General features: G+C 36.5%; 1 protein-coding gene across 1 annotated transcript in view; it reads right to left on the bottom strand.

Moving 5' to 3' along the window:
- The window catches only part of LOC139137549 (pleckstrin homology domain-containing family M member 2-like), a 31787-nt gene extending 20482 nt beyond the window's left edge, over positions 1 to 11305 (bottom strand). Inside the window, exons 1-2 of the transcript XR_011553407.1 lie at positions 11100 to 11305; positions 1403 to 1509 (exon numbers count right to left, since the gene is read on the bottom strand). The gene's annotated coding sequence lies outside the window, so the exon portion shown is untranslated. The remainder of the gene's footprint in view (positions 1 to 1402; positions 1510 to 11099) is intronic.
- Positions 11306 to 16608: the final 5303 nt, after the last annotated feature.

Consider the following 16608-nt stretch of genomic DNA (forward strand, 5'->3'; position numbering starts at 1 on the left):
TATCGATCATTTTAATTGGCAAGAGGCCATTAAAGTGCAACTTGTCAAAAATCAGATATTATCAAGGAGAAAACCTGTTGCATTAGTGTCTAAAACAAGCAAATACTGACATGAAGTGGTGTCAAGAAATTTACATAATGCTGCAAAGCAACTAAATATTGAAGGGATCCACACTTGGGAACAAAAGATCACCTTTTACTTTGCTTTCAAGGGGTGGAAGGGGTTGAACTCTGCAAATAGCTGTCAATTTTCCTGATGCCGTTTATTATTCACTCACCCTGCATATTTAATGAGCTATTGCTTTCATCAATCTTTGCAGTTTTTTAATCTCTTTCATCACTGTTCCTTGATTTTTTACATAAACACCTGTTTCATGCCACACCATCACACTGGATATTTTGTCATCAGCAATATGTCAGTTCACACTGACAACCTATAAAACTACATCTGATGGAGGAAGGGGACTGTGTACTGTTACACCCTACACTAGTTCATCTATTTGTATATTTCCCCAGCTGATCATTGTGCTTGTACAAAGAAAACCCTGAGCTATCAATACCAAAGTAACACAGTTTAAGGTATAATTTACCATAAATTTCAATACAATTTAATGTAATTCTATTATAAATGCATGATCATTGGATAATTACATTTTTGTCATTTTGATTGATCATCAATTGCATCATCTGCTGAACATACAACAAATACGGTAGATTCTCAGTAAGTATGGCGATGAACCATTTCTGGATTCTTATAATTATTAGTGTGTTTTATTGCAAATTTGAAAAGTTGAGCATTATCCCTTTCAAACTCCAACCGCCAAATTTGAATAAATTACACCTATATTTATCTTCCAGTTGGGAAGATAGTCAACCATGAGATTTTGCTGAGAAATACTACATATTGGCAAGAGACGACAAGAAGTAATTCATTTTGAATGTTTTATAGGTCTTACAACAGTAATGTTTCGATGAAGAATTTCACTCCACAGTGTATGGTTTTGACAATGTCTGGCCTTCAAATTATTTGCCGGTCAGCAAATTCTTGCTTAGCCCTGAACATGTAATGAACAGCAGTCTGGAATATACGTGCATGACTGTCCACAGCCAAAGTCATGTTTTCATATAGGTCTTAAATTTTACATTTTTGGTAGTTTATCATTAATTTTCTCAATAAATCATAGTATAATGATTGAAAAAATGTAATCTTGACTATAATAGTAATTCCACAAACTAATAAATATTGACATCATATGTTGTACATAGACAGATTCTACTTGCTGTGATATATGATATCTCAAATACCATGTTACTGACATCATCAGTATCAAGATAATGTATCAGTTATTTTTAGACAGTCATAACAGTAGTAACAGTGAAATAGAAACCAGTCTCCTACTTACCCATGTAACAGAGCATGGTCTAAATGTTCAATAAGTTTCTGTACTGGCCTCACGTCATGGTTCAGCACCACGGTTTCATTGCTAGCACCTAGCTGAAGACCCTGGATCTGAACAGAAATGGAAATGTTGAAATAAAAACACATAATTTTAATCTTACCATTAAAAAACAGCAAGCACATCAACTTGGGACATCATGCTTATTTGGTGATAAATATGTTCTTGCCAATATTCTTTGAATATATAAAATCATAAAAGAAAAACCTTACACCAAAGAAGATTCGGAACGGTACTTTTCATATTAACACATTTTTATTGCACAAATAGTGAATTGTTTTAATTTCTTTTGTAACTTTACTGTATACCGCTTGTAAATTGCATTATATACCGGTATGTTTGTTTGTTTGTTTGTTTTTGTAAGCTTGCTACTTTCATTTATTCATTTGTTGGTCTATCAGTATTTTGTTTGGTTGGGTTTTTATTTTCCTTCCTCAAGATACAATGATTTGAAACATAAATGGCTACATCACATTGATTTTATCATTAAGAAACTTAATTCCAGGTTATATTGTTTAAGAAAATTGCGTTCTTTTAACGTCAACAATGACATTCTCTCGTCTTTTTATGGAGCTGTGATAACCAGTGTTTTCAACTACTGTATTGTTTGCTGGGGTGGGAACATTCCACAACATGAGAAAGGGAAGCTAGATAAAATGATCAAGAAGGCAGAGATGATTATCGGTAAGAAACAACGGACGGTAGACTCGCATTATCAAGGGCGAATTCAGGACAAACTGTCGCGTATTCTGGCAGACAGTTCACATCCTCTTCGACAGGAATTTGACACTTTACGTATTGACAGAAGCGGCAGATTGAGACTGCCGGCTTCTAGAACCCACCGTTATTCAAATTCGTTCATTCCCCGTGCAATTGTGAATTTTAATAGGGCTTTTAACAGATCTCGATGAGATGTTTGCTGTTATTGTTGTAGTGTTCTGTGTTTGTATGTCAGCAGACATCTTAATTACCCATAATGGGACTCAATAAAATTATCTTATCTTATATTTATTGCAGACTTTCAACTATATCACTGATTTAAATCTGGTTACATTACATCAAACAGCTAGCAAAACTGACTCTGTCCAACAATGAAATATGAACTGTCATGTATTTCCACAGGAACCCTGCAATACAGCTACTGTTTACTTGCAAATTGTATTATTAATGGTACACATAGATTCTACGTGTGATTAGAACTTTAGTCACTGACATATCATGTGCTCAGTCACAAGGTAATGATCACAGATGGTTCATTGACACACCTCCTAGTAAACTGGGACTGTCCTCGTATGGTACACCAGCTTTTACCTTTGACCTCTACCGTAACAACTACTGGGTACACTTAAATATTTGTATTTATGCCACAGTGAGTGATACTTTCAGAACATACTAATGCCTTCTACCATATTGTACTGTGCCTCACAATTCTACAGATCTAAACACCTTACTGAGTTATAACTGTGGTTCTGACAGTGTGATGAACATTACTGGCGCATTATATGTTAAGGTAGAATGTGCCTCGAGGACAGATATTTGGACTGTCAAACTTTTTAAATTCTTTTCTGATCTATCACTTGTGGGGGCTCATTTTAAAGCTCTTCAAGTAAGAAAATGGTTCACTGACTTACTTTTTTTTGGAAATCGAACCTTCTCCATAGAGTTAACACAGCAATTGCGGCCATTTTGAATTTAAAATTTTGGTAAATCTTGGGTAATTTGTTTCTCTAGTACCAAAATTTGCACAGTGACCCCCAATTTTTATTTTTGATTTTGAAAGAGAATGGTTGATGATTCCTTGAGGAAAATTTCAGCAAAAAATTTAAGTCTTTCACTTTCGAGGTGTATACTACCTTAAAGCTTCATCGATGTCACTTGACATTTACTCAACATTGTTGGATGTCAACCACTGACAGTTTTCTGGTTTACAACTCAACTTCACATGTTAGAATTAAAGCTTCCATTATTTTCTTTCTCATATATTGATTGATTTTGAAGACACAGACAGTGGTATTTTGTGAAACCGCTGAAATCATTTCAGTCTTGACATCGTATACAGTGTGTGGGCAAGTTGTCTCCCCCTTAAAATACTACCTTTTGAATCTGATAATATTTTGAATTGATTGATGAAGTGGCATAAAATTTCACTTCAACTTCAGCATTGGAAACTATTACTGAAGCACTGTGAGAAGTCAGCAACTTCCCGTTTCAATACGTGATTTCCAAGTACACTTTTATACCTGAACTGCATGGCCCATTTTGAGGAAATGATTAGGGTACACATTTTCACCACTGATAAGATATTGTAATCTGGGGTCTGGGAGTTCACTATTTCAGATACTGGCCAAAAGACTAGTAGAAAATATTGTAAATGAAAACAAGATTTTACCAAGGTCAAAATTTGCAGCATTGCTACATTATGTAAACAATAAGATAAGAACTGAATACCTGTTGAAAGACATTAATGGTTCATCAATCAAACTTGTTCATTACTGGTGTTTTTAAGGCTCGGGAAGATACGTTATTTGTGCTGGAAGCCCAGTACCATTTCACTGGGGACCCGGTAACGTAACTGATGAAACCAGGTAAAATTTACTGAGGTACCAGTCTAAAAGTAGAATTCACCTCAGGGACAGATATTTGGACTCTCAAACTTTTGCAATATTCTTTTGGCCCACCACATGTGAAAGCTCATTGTGAAGTTCATGGAGTAACTTAGGTTTTCACTGGCTTAGTTTTGTGAAAATCAGGAATTTTTATTTTTCCACATAGATATAGCATAGGAATGGCAGCCATTTTGAATTTCAAATATCGGTAAATATCAGGTAATTTGTTTCTCTAGTACCAAATTTGTACTATGACACCCCCACCCCCATTTTTATTCCTACTTTTAAAAGAAAATGGTTAAAAGTTTGCTTGAAGGTTTGAGCAAAAAGTTTTAATTAAGTCTTTCATTTTCAAGGCGCAAACTACCTTAACAAAATCACTGCTGGTATCCTTTACCTGACAATTCTACATTTCATTATTCCCACAGCCTATCTGTAAAATCTCACAATCACTACGCCCTCTGACTGCTAATATTTCTGTTCTCTTTCAGCCAACTTTGGTATTTCAAGATATTTGTTTGCATTGGCTGCATACCAGTACAGTTAATATGTGTAATTTTTTAAAGAGAGCATTCTTTAGTCAGTGGAGGCTCAGTCTAGCTTAGACCAAGACTGCATGCTGCTTGCAATGTATTATGGCCAACAGAGTTTACAGTATGCAGAAGTCTTAAATGCTATTTCATTGCCAACTCTAGTTAAGGAGGTAGTAGTTTTGTGCTGCAGGCACTATATGGAGTTGCTTAACCCTTTCACCCCCAGTTCAATGTGTACAGGTCCAACTTTACCATAGAAAACGATGGATTTGAGACAAACCATGGTCGTGAAAGGGTTAAACTTCAACCAGTATGACAAGACTCATATTTTTCAACTCTTGCTGGAGTGTCCTTATGGTATTTCCTTCCACCCCAATGCAATAAAATCACAACTACTGCTCTACATTCATAAATAGTACATTAAGAGGCCACAGTTGTGACATACTGGCTGTAGTTATCTGTTCTACCATAGATAAAGTGTAAATTTTAACAGCATATAATCCTCTACCAGGCTCCACAGGCAAACCATAGAAATAAATACAACTTGGGATAAAGAGGAATAATAAGATTTAACCCTATTTCCTCCCAGACAGTATCACTTCCCCATCTGCCAAGTCAGCAGGCCAAATACATTTTCATCCACTTGGCTTCATCTGCTATAGCAGCTTTTGTCAGTAAAAATCAGTGTACAGTATCTGTTTTTAGAGCCTTCAAATGTTCAATGTTTTGATAAAATGCGCCATATTGGACATGTTGTACTTCACCCTCTTGACCTAAAGGTCGACATACGAACTTGGCAGGAAGTATAGAATAAGTTCCAATAAATGATATTAAAAAATTGTGACAAGCAGAATTCCAAGTCCCTTATGCCCAGCAATAGCATTGTACTGGATCTAAACTGTTAAGGGACGGACCATTAGATCTTGGGAGGGGGGGTGGTCAAAAACAGAAAAAAAAAAATTTTCAGAGCAGAAAGTTAGGAAAAAAAAAATCTTCAAACTAGTTTGCAAAATAAAAAAAAAATAAATAAGAAGACAAAGGCGTAAAAAAAAAAATCTGCAAAAGTCTTTAAAATTTTGAATTTTTTTAGATTTTACCGACAGAAAGCAACTTTCTGTATTTTTTAGTACATCCTCCCGGCACATTTTTAATTTTAATTTATACATTTAGAGTGACTGTATCCCTTATACTGGAATTTGTGATTATCTTATCTTTTCAGGACTTTTGTATTCTGATCACTTGAAAATTATGAAATTATAGAGCCTGTTTTCTACTTGTTTCCTGCGTATAAACCAAGCAGGTACACTAGGTAAAACATTGAAATATGGTATGGTTGTCAAGACAGAAAGTTGTATTTGCCTTTTAAAATCAAGGTAAACAGATGCAGGCCACATCAGTTTCATTTTTTTCACAGCATTTTATTGCAATGATGAATGCAAGAATGGGTGAACAAGTAGAAACACGTCAATAATGATAAAACAACATATCAAGTCATTATGTATTATTTTGCTTTTAAAAAGGCATTTTCAATTCTTTTTTCTCAAAAAACAGCCTCAAAAAACAACAGCAACACATGTTTTAACATTCAACAATACACTACGTAGAATGCCATCTATCCAACAAATCCCAACACAAAAACACAAAAAATGAATAACTCTGCATGAATAATCGTTTTTGTGTAGCAAATTTCAAAGAAATTGGACAAGCCCTTTCAGAGAATACAGATTTTTTGACCATGAATGGCATAAATTGCCCTAAAAAGACAAATATTGAAATTTCAACACATCTATACACATCCAATCAATTTGGACATGCTGCTACAGAGAAATAGATGTTTTGATCAAAAAAGGGCAACAATTGCTCTAAAAACACAAATATGCAAATTTAACTATATTATTTAGCTTATTTTAGCTTCTCAGCTTGTCAAAATCAATTGTAAATCATGAGATATGCATGATGTTTGGTGGAGTGAATGTAGGCATTTCACCACGCAGTAGAAAGGGAAGCCAGGAAACCAAAATAGTCAATTTCAAAACTATAGGAAGCTACTGAGGAGCAAGAAGACCATGTTTCAGAGGAAGATGTGTAATCCGAAAAAAATGCTTCCAAAGTGCCACCAAATAACACCATTTTTATCTCTATTTTTCAAAAGCTCCAATAGCAGGAGGGGGGACACCCCCCTCCTGACCTCCCCCCGCAAAAATACTCCCAAAGTGCCACCAAATAACACCATTTTAATCTCTATTTTTCAAAAGCTCCAACGGCAGGAGGGGGTCACCCCCTCCTGACCACCCCCCCAAAAATACTCCCCAAGTGCCACCAAATAACACCATTTTAATCTCTATTTTTCAAAAGCTCCAACGGCAGGAGGGGGACACCCCCTCCTGACCACCCCCCGCAAAAATACTCCCCAAGTGCCACCAAATAACACCATTTTAATCTCTATTTTTCAAAAGCCCCAACGGCAGGAGGGGGACACCCCCTCCTGACCTCCCCCCGCAAAAATACTCCCCAAGTGCCACCAAATAACACCATTTTAATCTCTATTTTTCAAAAACTCCAACAGCAGCAGGGGGACACCTCTCTCCTGACCTCCCCCCCCCCTCCGTGACCGCTTGCGTGGCCGCTTGTGGTGCTTGGCACCACATCTTTGCCCTCTTTATGTTCAGACAACGACTAACTAAAAAAAAATTATAAATCTGAAAATTTACTCTGAAAAAAAAAATTTGCACAGCTAATCTCAATTGGAAAAAAAAAATTTCAGAAATTTACAATAGTAAAAAAAAAATTTTCACAATTTCATTGTGACCACACCCCCCCCTCCCAAGGTCTAATGGTCCATCCCTAAATACATTGAGTTATCTACAAGCAATAAATCAACACTATTGTTAGACATTGGGCATCTCAATATCCATACAACTACAACTGTGACAGCAGTCCCATAGGGTTGTCTTGGATTTTTGATTCCTTATGTGTCTCCCTTGGAACAAAGCTGAGAACATTTTACAAAATATGCACTAATCTTAGAACAGTGAAATTAAACCTACTGTCAATTCATAGGTCTGTCCAAAATGTAATCTGCCAAGGCACTGGTAGATTACATGTATTTTCTGAAAACTTGCAGTGTTTCATCTAGACACAGGGATTCCCCCTCTGCTGACATGTTGGCAACCCCTAGTAATTTGTCAAGGGGGACAGTCACACCTTAGAGATACAAGTAGAACACATGAACTGGTGAAATCCCCCTAAATTTTCTGGTAAAGGGGAAAATCCTCCCTGTTGATGCCATCCTGGATCAAACACTGAACTATAGTGTACTACACTAGTATTAGAGGAATACAAAGCCAAGCTTGTGCAAAGCCAAGGTTTATCAACAGCATTTTACAAACACCATGATAATACTGACTCATCATAACCTTTCAAGAAACAAAAATAGCCACACACTGTGTGTGACACACATAATAAACGCATCGTCCTTCAGAACTGTTGATAAGTACCATCATTGTACATGTATTCATGAAATAAGCCAAGCAGAGAACAAGGCTAGTGAAAGTTCATTGACCCTTGCTAACTTGTGTAGTGTTTGAATTTGTTCTTCTTCAGACTGCTTGGGAGTATGTCAGCGTTTTCTTGTTGTCATATTTTTTAAATACTAGCATTTTTTATGAAACATGTCGTATTTTACATAAGTCCTCCATTTTGTATTCATGACAATTTTACAATAAGTTGTGAAAAGTATGACTGGAACATAGATGTCAAAATGGCAGGGAGAAATGTGAAATTCTTTTGTAAATATTTGTGTATGTCATACACGCTGACCTTTGTGTATGAAATATTATAGGTCAGTCTACACATTCTTTGTACAATTTTAATCGAAACATGGCAGAACAGTTACTTCACTAGGTTGTAATTACGCACTTGAATTAAAACTGAAAGGCAACATTTACGTGGTTTATCTATACGGTCACACAAATATGAGAGAGAAAACACAGGTCATTCAACTGGTAACTATTTGAATACAATGCACTTTCTAAATCAGTTTATATGAGCAGTTAGGATACTACCCAAACACTGGAAACCTTCCATTTTGTTTTATCATTTCAGACATATTTCAGGGCAAAGACTTGTCATTTTCTTGTCATTTTGAAAATCAAAAAACTTTATTTTACCCCACAGAGCAAACACTGGGATGGCAGATATTTTGAATTTCAAATATCAGTAAAATGTTAGGTAATTTGATTCTCTGGCATTAAAATTTTCATGATGATCCTTACTCTTGTTTGTGATTTGGTAAGAAAAGGGTTGAACGTTTCAAATGTTTCAGTCTTTCACTTTCAAAATGCATACTACCTTTGATGGCAATAAAGTGTGGCTGCATAGTGCAAAGGGTATTCACAGCAGTCTACATGAGATACTTTAGCACACATGATATTTAGGAATTTCTGTTTCAGCTTTTTGAAGCCTATTTACTCCATTAGAATGATGTTCAAAGTAAATCAAAATGCTTGAAGTTCAACGAATGGTTCTGTACATTGTGAATAATGGCATCGTTTTTTCACATTATATAATGTCCACTGTGGTCTGTATACCTTCTATAAATAGCTAGTTGCTGTAGGTTATTTTTGGTCACAGAATGCCAAAAGTCACAAATATGCCAACAACAACCATGGACTTGCCAAATTGTCTAAACTTTCAGTTTGGCAGTTCATGGAAGGGAACCTAGGTTTCAAAATAGCACCTTTTTGTTCACAAATATATTTCCAAGGCTCATCTAATCAGTATAAAACATTCTCAAACTATACCCACTATAACTCTAGCATGTTTGAAACCACTATGCCAAAGATCATACTGTCAAAATCTGGACCAAGAGTTGGTGGGACTGCAAACGAGAGGGGCATGACTACGGAAATGGGATAAATTCGATACAGTAGAACCTTGAGACAGCAAGTAAACACATTTTGACCCTGTCAACAATCAACAGCACTGAACCAAGGCACCTGATATTCTGTCATATCCACGCAGACTGTGACTAACTGTCAGTTTCCTGAATGCCATTGTATAGTCTTTGCAAGATGCATATCTAATAAGGCACTTTATTTTCACTTTCACACATTTATAATAGTTATATTCTTCACTTGAGGCTTCTTTTTTAACACATTTATATTCCTCTATTCTTTGATTCTTAACACGTATTTGTAGTCATTCTTTCACTTTCATTACATTGTACAGTTGTTGCTTGCTTGACGCTTTCATTTTGGAGTCGTCTATCTGCTGAAAGATGGCTCTGGTCTTCAGGTGTCTACACCACTGATCAACATGTGTTTGGTATTTCACATAAGACAAAAACAACCTGGTGACTGCATGTCAAAAGACAACTGTGAGTCCTTTCCTTTCTTTAGAAAATTACCATTCCAACAGAGGAAGGAGAAATCACACATGAATGCAAAGCAACATTGTTTACTAACAGTTTTATAATAATAGAAGCAGACTTAGACTGCACTGGTACATGAATGAATGTATGGATATAAATATCAGTCACATGACTGAGTGGTATGGACATTATTTAGCCTACTTTCACGGTCACAAATCAATAAATCATTGAATCATACACACGATATACCTGGAGTTATCCATTAATGATATATTTTCTCTTGTTATCTCAATTAATCATGTATGAATGAATTTCAATCAATCTGATACTTATCAAACTTCAGCAAAATGATGATTATGATTAATAATATTTACTTTTGACCATTAAATTTGTGAAATAACTAACATTTGGCACATCTCCTCTATCAGAACATGGATTAGGAAATTCATTTATATATCCAAAAAAATATTGGGCTCTACCTAGATCTATGTCTACAGGGCCAGGGTATCTAATGAGAAATATTTTCTTCGCTTCGTAGTTAATACAATAACAGTAATTTTGACCTCCAGTTGTTTAACTGGGCTCCACTTTCCGTAAGCTATGGTTTGTACAGCAGCTTGACGTATGACAAAACAAGTTCTCGATACCTACAAAATGTTCAGCTTCCATCATGGTAACAAGAGGGGAAGAAAACACAAGAGAAATGCGATGGACGAGATCGACCACAGATCTAGACTGTCATTCCAGCTATTACTTTTCTGTGTTTTGGTCAGATTTATTTCACGCGAAAATAATCGCGCATACTCTGAACGTTTTTCTGTGAATGGTTTAGGAAATTAGGTACGATGACTCCCTGAAATATAGGGGAAACGAATTGAACAGCGCATCTCAATAGCAATATACAGGTGTATTTCTTGTATACATCTTGGGGGCAAACCTGTACGTTTCGAGAACAAGCGTAGCTCCCTGCAGCAGTATGATCATTGACATTCACATGGCCGGCATGTGATACTTGATATGTCAATTCCTTACATATAATATTGTAAACAGATATACAATGACATACATACCGGTTGACGGTCCCAAGTCTACAGCCAAATGATGAATGTAAGATTTCGGAGTAAAATCCTTACCTCTTTTATGGCTCGAGATATTCGATCCAAGATCCTATCTTTCAATCTCAAGCGCTCGCTTGACATTGTTTTTCCTATTCGTCTTACATCTCATACGAAATAACAGCGAAAAATATATTTTCTGAATAAATCTGACTGTATTTTTCCACCGAATGAACGATGACTCCTTCCCTTCAGAGCGCCATTTTGAATAATATGCTGAGGATGTTGTGGCGCCCCCAACGTCAGCTAATGTACTTTTGACTCGGACATTTCGGTATTGTATTAAAATGTGCCAGTATTGTTAAATTTAGGACGAAACATAGGAGCGAAATCACTACTGTACAGAGCACAAACAATACATTTTCTCGGTTACTCAAAAATTAGCATTTTTGGGTCGTAATTTTACGTCAATATTTTCTACCGCGTGATGGCTAAATGGCAAATAGAGCTTCCATAATATTATAACCAGGGTCGCAGATTGTCTGCTAGTAGGTAGGCGTGACCAACCACAGGCGTGATGTTTTCCGGGTAGTTTCTATAAGTGTAGTTTATACGTTTTGACGTTCTCTTCCGTAGCCTAATCATCACGGTGATTAGGCTACGGAAGAGAACGTCGAAACGTATAAAATATAATTTCTGGAAACTACCCAGAAAACATCACGCCTGTGTGACCAACAGTGCTTGTATCGATCGCGCTCGGGTCAGACGTCATCATCACTGTCTCGACTGTGACAGTTTTCGTTCGAGTTGCGAATTTTTGTCTCACTCAGAAAGCCTTCGGTAATTACGGGGGAATGGGCCGGGGGCATTGGGGTGTCACTTTTAGAAAACTGTCCAAGGGGGAGGGTCACTTTTTATTAAAAAAAAAACTTACCTTAGGGGGAGGGTCACTTTTGACAGAAGATGATTTTAAACGGCTAATTCAAACCTTTGAATACATGTCCATTTGATATTTCCCGAATAGGAAATTGCCAACAAACTATGTTGATTCTTTTACATTATCGACAAGCATCACATGCAAAGAAGATGCAGTGGTATCCTACATTATTACACCTTGAACAGTTCAAACTGATGATAGACAAGAGACAAAACACATGGGACAGATGGCAAAGTGTATATATCAATTATCAAATGTCTATAAATGCACAGATATTGTTATGTTTTATATCTTTATGTTTTATCTTTTATATTTATATTGTGGTGGCGGGTTAAAATCGTAAAAGTCAAAACCAGCCCGTAAAAGGCAGGAATCCCGTCTACACCACAGCTACGGACCCACATCTAATGTATCCCGCCCCATCGCGGCCCTAGCTCGGCTGCCTTGCAATGAAAATCATGTTTAATCACATGCATGATGCAAGTGAGGGCTTTGCTGTCTGACTGCACGTGCACTGTTGCTTCACAAGTTTTATAGAAAATTTTCAGTGTTTAAAAAGCGTTTCTTCCTCAAAAAGGCATGAGAGGCCTTTTTAGAGGTTTTTGACACAGAGTAAATGTATTGTAATAGTTAATTAACTATATAGTGCTTCCATGCAGCAATTTTGTATTTTTGTTTTGGAAACTGTTTGTTGACTGAATAAAAAAATTAAAAACTCAAAAAAGCTACTGCTATTCAAATGAAAGCTTTGAAAATTCCATCACCTTTAAAAATATTCCCAAGTCAATTTTTTTCAGATTTTTTCCAAACTTTTGAATACATGTCCATTGATATTTTCTGAATAGGATATTGCCAACAAACTATGTTGATTCTTTTACATTATCGACAGGCATCACACGCAAAGAAGATGCAGTGGTATCCTACATTATTACACCTTGAACAGTTCAAACTGATGAAAGACAAGAGACGAAACATATGGGACAGATGGCAAAGTGTATATATCAATTATCAAATGTCTATAAATGCACAGATATTGTTATGTTTTATATTTTATATTTATATTGTGATGGCGGGGTTAAAATCGTAAATGTCAAAACCAGCCCGTAAAAGGCAGGAATCCCGTCTACACCACAGCAACGGACCCACATCTAATATATCCCCGCCCACCGCGGCCCTAGCTCCGCTGCCTTGCAATGAAATCATGTTTAATCACATGCATGATGCAAGTGAGGGCTTTGCTGTCTGACTGCACGTGCACTGTTACTTCACAAGTTTTATAAAAAAAATTCAGTGTTTAAAAAGCGTTTCTTCCTCAAAAAGGCATGAGAGGCCTTTTTTACAGGTTTTTGACACAGAGTAAATGTATTGTAATAGTTAACTAACTATAAGCTTATAGTGCTTCCATGCAGCAATTTTGTATTTTTGTTTTGGAAACTGTTTGTTGACTGAATAAAAAAATTAAAAACTCAAAAAAGCTACTGCTATTCAAATGAAAGCTTTGAAAATTCCATCACCTTTAAAAATATTCCCAAGTCAACTTTTTTCAGATTTTTTCCAAACTTTTGATAAAAAGCTGTAACTGATGAAACGTGATGTCCATTTTGTTCAAAATTATCAAAAAATTACATAAAAATTAATAAAAATTGGTAAAATGTTGAATTAAAATTTTGGTGGGAAAAATTGCGGCGCTAAAAGAGTTAAAAACCTAAAAACAACCTTTCGCACGGATGAGTAACAAATAATTAATTTCCGTTGTCATTTCGTTTCATAAGGTATGGTCTCGGAGAACGTTTACCCCAAAGCGATGCACTGCGCCAACAGAGACCGACGCGTTGACAAATGTCGTGGAATCGATCTTGTAGAAATATTCTTGACTTTGTCTCGAGTGCTAGTGAATGCTAGACACTTCCGCAAACAACTAGCTGTGTAGGTCAACCCCATCCATCTTACCACGTGACATTTTAAAATCTGCTGAAACCTATATGCATGTTTTGTTTTTGTTTTTTTATTTGGCGGGAGCTCAATAAATAGCAAAATGTCTGCGTAACAAAACTGATGCGAAAGATTTGGACAAATATAACAAGTTCGAATTTTGCGGTTTATTGTTACATTGTTGGATATGGGCGAACATTTCATTTACTTTAGATAGAACACGCATACTTACACTGAAAGAGATTCAAATTATTTGAAGTCATGTACTCATGAAAAGGAAAAATATAATAACACTGTTTTTTCTTTTCTTTTCCCTGGGCATATAGGCACTCGAAAATATTTGTTTCGAGTGTCTAGTGCTTTAATTATACGGCCTCCTTCCACATGAAGGCCGTTTAACGCCGGGAACACACGTTATCGTACACAGCCAGTGTTGTCCTATTAAGTCGGATGCCGGGTAAATTAACCCTCCTGTTTTGCATTTTCCCGGCTACTTTTAACGTAATTAGATTATTTTTATAGACCTATTAATTTCGGGATCGCACTGCCAGCTCTGAGACGGCAAACGTACCATTAACAGTTTCGCTACCTTTTTACCCACTTGGAACTGTACAAACATAAAACAGTTTCTAAATACCCATTTGTGGCTTTTTGAGTCCGATCGTTTACTTGTTAAATAGTGTGATTGGCTGATGGACGCGCCTATGGTGTTGCCTTTGTTACGAGCAGCGTGATTGGTTTGATTAGTATGAAGGTCATCTTAGGTCATCTTTAACGGTGTGGTGTCGGCCACTGGCACCTTGCCGATGGAATATTTATTCCCAAAGAAAGCCCGTTCATAGGTATACTTGATTCCAACAATACATTTGGTTTATGTATGAAAAACTTCAATTGGCTTTATGTTACATTTTGTCAACCAAATCAATGTCTTCGAGTGCCAATGCCACGGTTATTTCAGAAATACTAACTTTCAACATTTTACGCCTTGTATTGTAAAGAAAAGATATGCAATGCTCCCAGGGTTCCAGAGAGCATAAGCTATGGCCTGTTTACGCTTAATACTAGTAAATTTGGGACAAATCAAAACGCGGTAGGCCTACGTAAAAACAGAGTCTGCCTGCAACGTACACAAACGAGGCCTACTATTTACTACCCGGTAACTGCCCGGGGCATATCAATTAGTCTTTTTCACGGTTTCTAAGAATGACACCGTTGTTTAAACCTATGTTATAATCTGTTCACACGGGAAAATCCACTCCAGCTGGCTATTTGCGTCTCCAGACAGATTTTACAAGCATTTCGATCAACTTTGACGCACGATGTACTAGCTTTTGATGTTGTACCATTTCTCGCCGTACAGTGGTGGCAATCCAAGTGCCACCTCAGACAGAACATCATGAAGAATGGGCTAAAAAGAAATTTATTTTTTCTTCTAATTATTTTGCTAAAAACGAAATATAGAATACTGGTAAAATATAGAATATGCGTAAAGTAAAGTTACATCGTTGTCGGGTTTCTTCGACTAGGCTTTGACGTGATTTTGACTGACAGGTTTATCGTCGCGTCGTTATGGTCACTTGAAGTCTGTGCATGTTATGAAAAAAACGTTCTGAGAACATCGGACTATAGCGGGTTTATAAAACCAGAGGCGTCTCACTTATCTAACCCAATTGAAAACACCGTATAGTCAGGGTAAAACCAGCAGAGTAACTCTTCAAACAAATATCCGGACACAACCACATCACGACTCAAGACAGGGACATGTGTGATTATGTAAACTTTCTATAAGACCACCATCAGGTCAAAATTTGACACTTACTGATCACAAAAGCTATCGCAGATATGATTCCGTTGCGGCAAGTTTTTTGGGCAACAGGCTCTCGAGAATCTAAAAAGTGTAAAGCGGCCAGTTCTGCCATTGGCTCGCAAAAGATAATATTGAAAATAATAGATAGATAGATAGATAGATAGATAGATAGATAGATAGATAGATAGATAGATAGATAGATAGATAGATAGATAGAGAGATAGATAGATAGACGGACAGACTGGCAGATAGATCGATAGGAAGACGGATAGCCAAAGAGAAAAATATGTCTTGAACACGATTTGAACAAATTTGGGATGATTGGATAGTGTAGAAATGTTGATATAATCTGCAAATGTAATCTTATCTGGGTTTTTTGTTTGTGTTTGGTTGGTTGCTTTTTGTTGTTGTTTTTTCTTTTTTGCAATATACATGTTTTTATGGGTAATTTATTATAGTGGAACTTTCAGCTATAGGGCACCTAATTTTGAACCAATTCTCCCAATCGTGTTCTGGGTTATTTCCAAAGTTTCACACAAACGCAATACTCAATCAAATAAACGTTTGTCTGTATTGTAGACCGTTACGCGTATATGAATACAGGTACATATTCTAACAAAGTCAGCAGTTCTTTCAAAGCCGTACTCGAATTTTTAACTTTCAATTCTGATACGGGAGAAGGTCATATTTTCCATGATGGGCCACAACCGTCCTCTGACCAACCTCCTCATAAACTGTACCGACCTTCATAGCAAACAATCGGAGAAAACTGTACTTTTTGACCGCCTGCTGCGCTACGTTGAGGTAAAATACTAAATATTCAATTAGCTTTTCAGATGCAATCATGATGCAAGAGTCAACTTTTATTAAAGAAGAACACATTCTGAACATTTACTCGGGATCACAGAAGA

This window comes from Ptychodera flava, chromosome 7, assembly GCF_041260155.1.
Source record: "Ptychodera flava strain L36383 chromosome 7, AS_Pfla_20210202, whole genome shotgun sequence".
NCBI lineage: Eukaryota > Metazoa > Hemichordata > Enteropneusta > Ptychoderidae > Ptychodera > Ptychodera flava.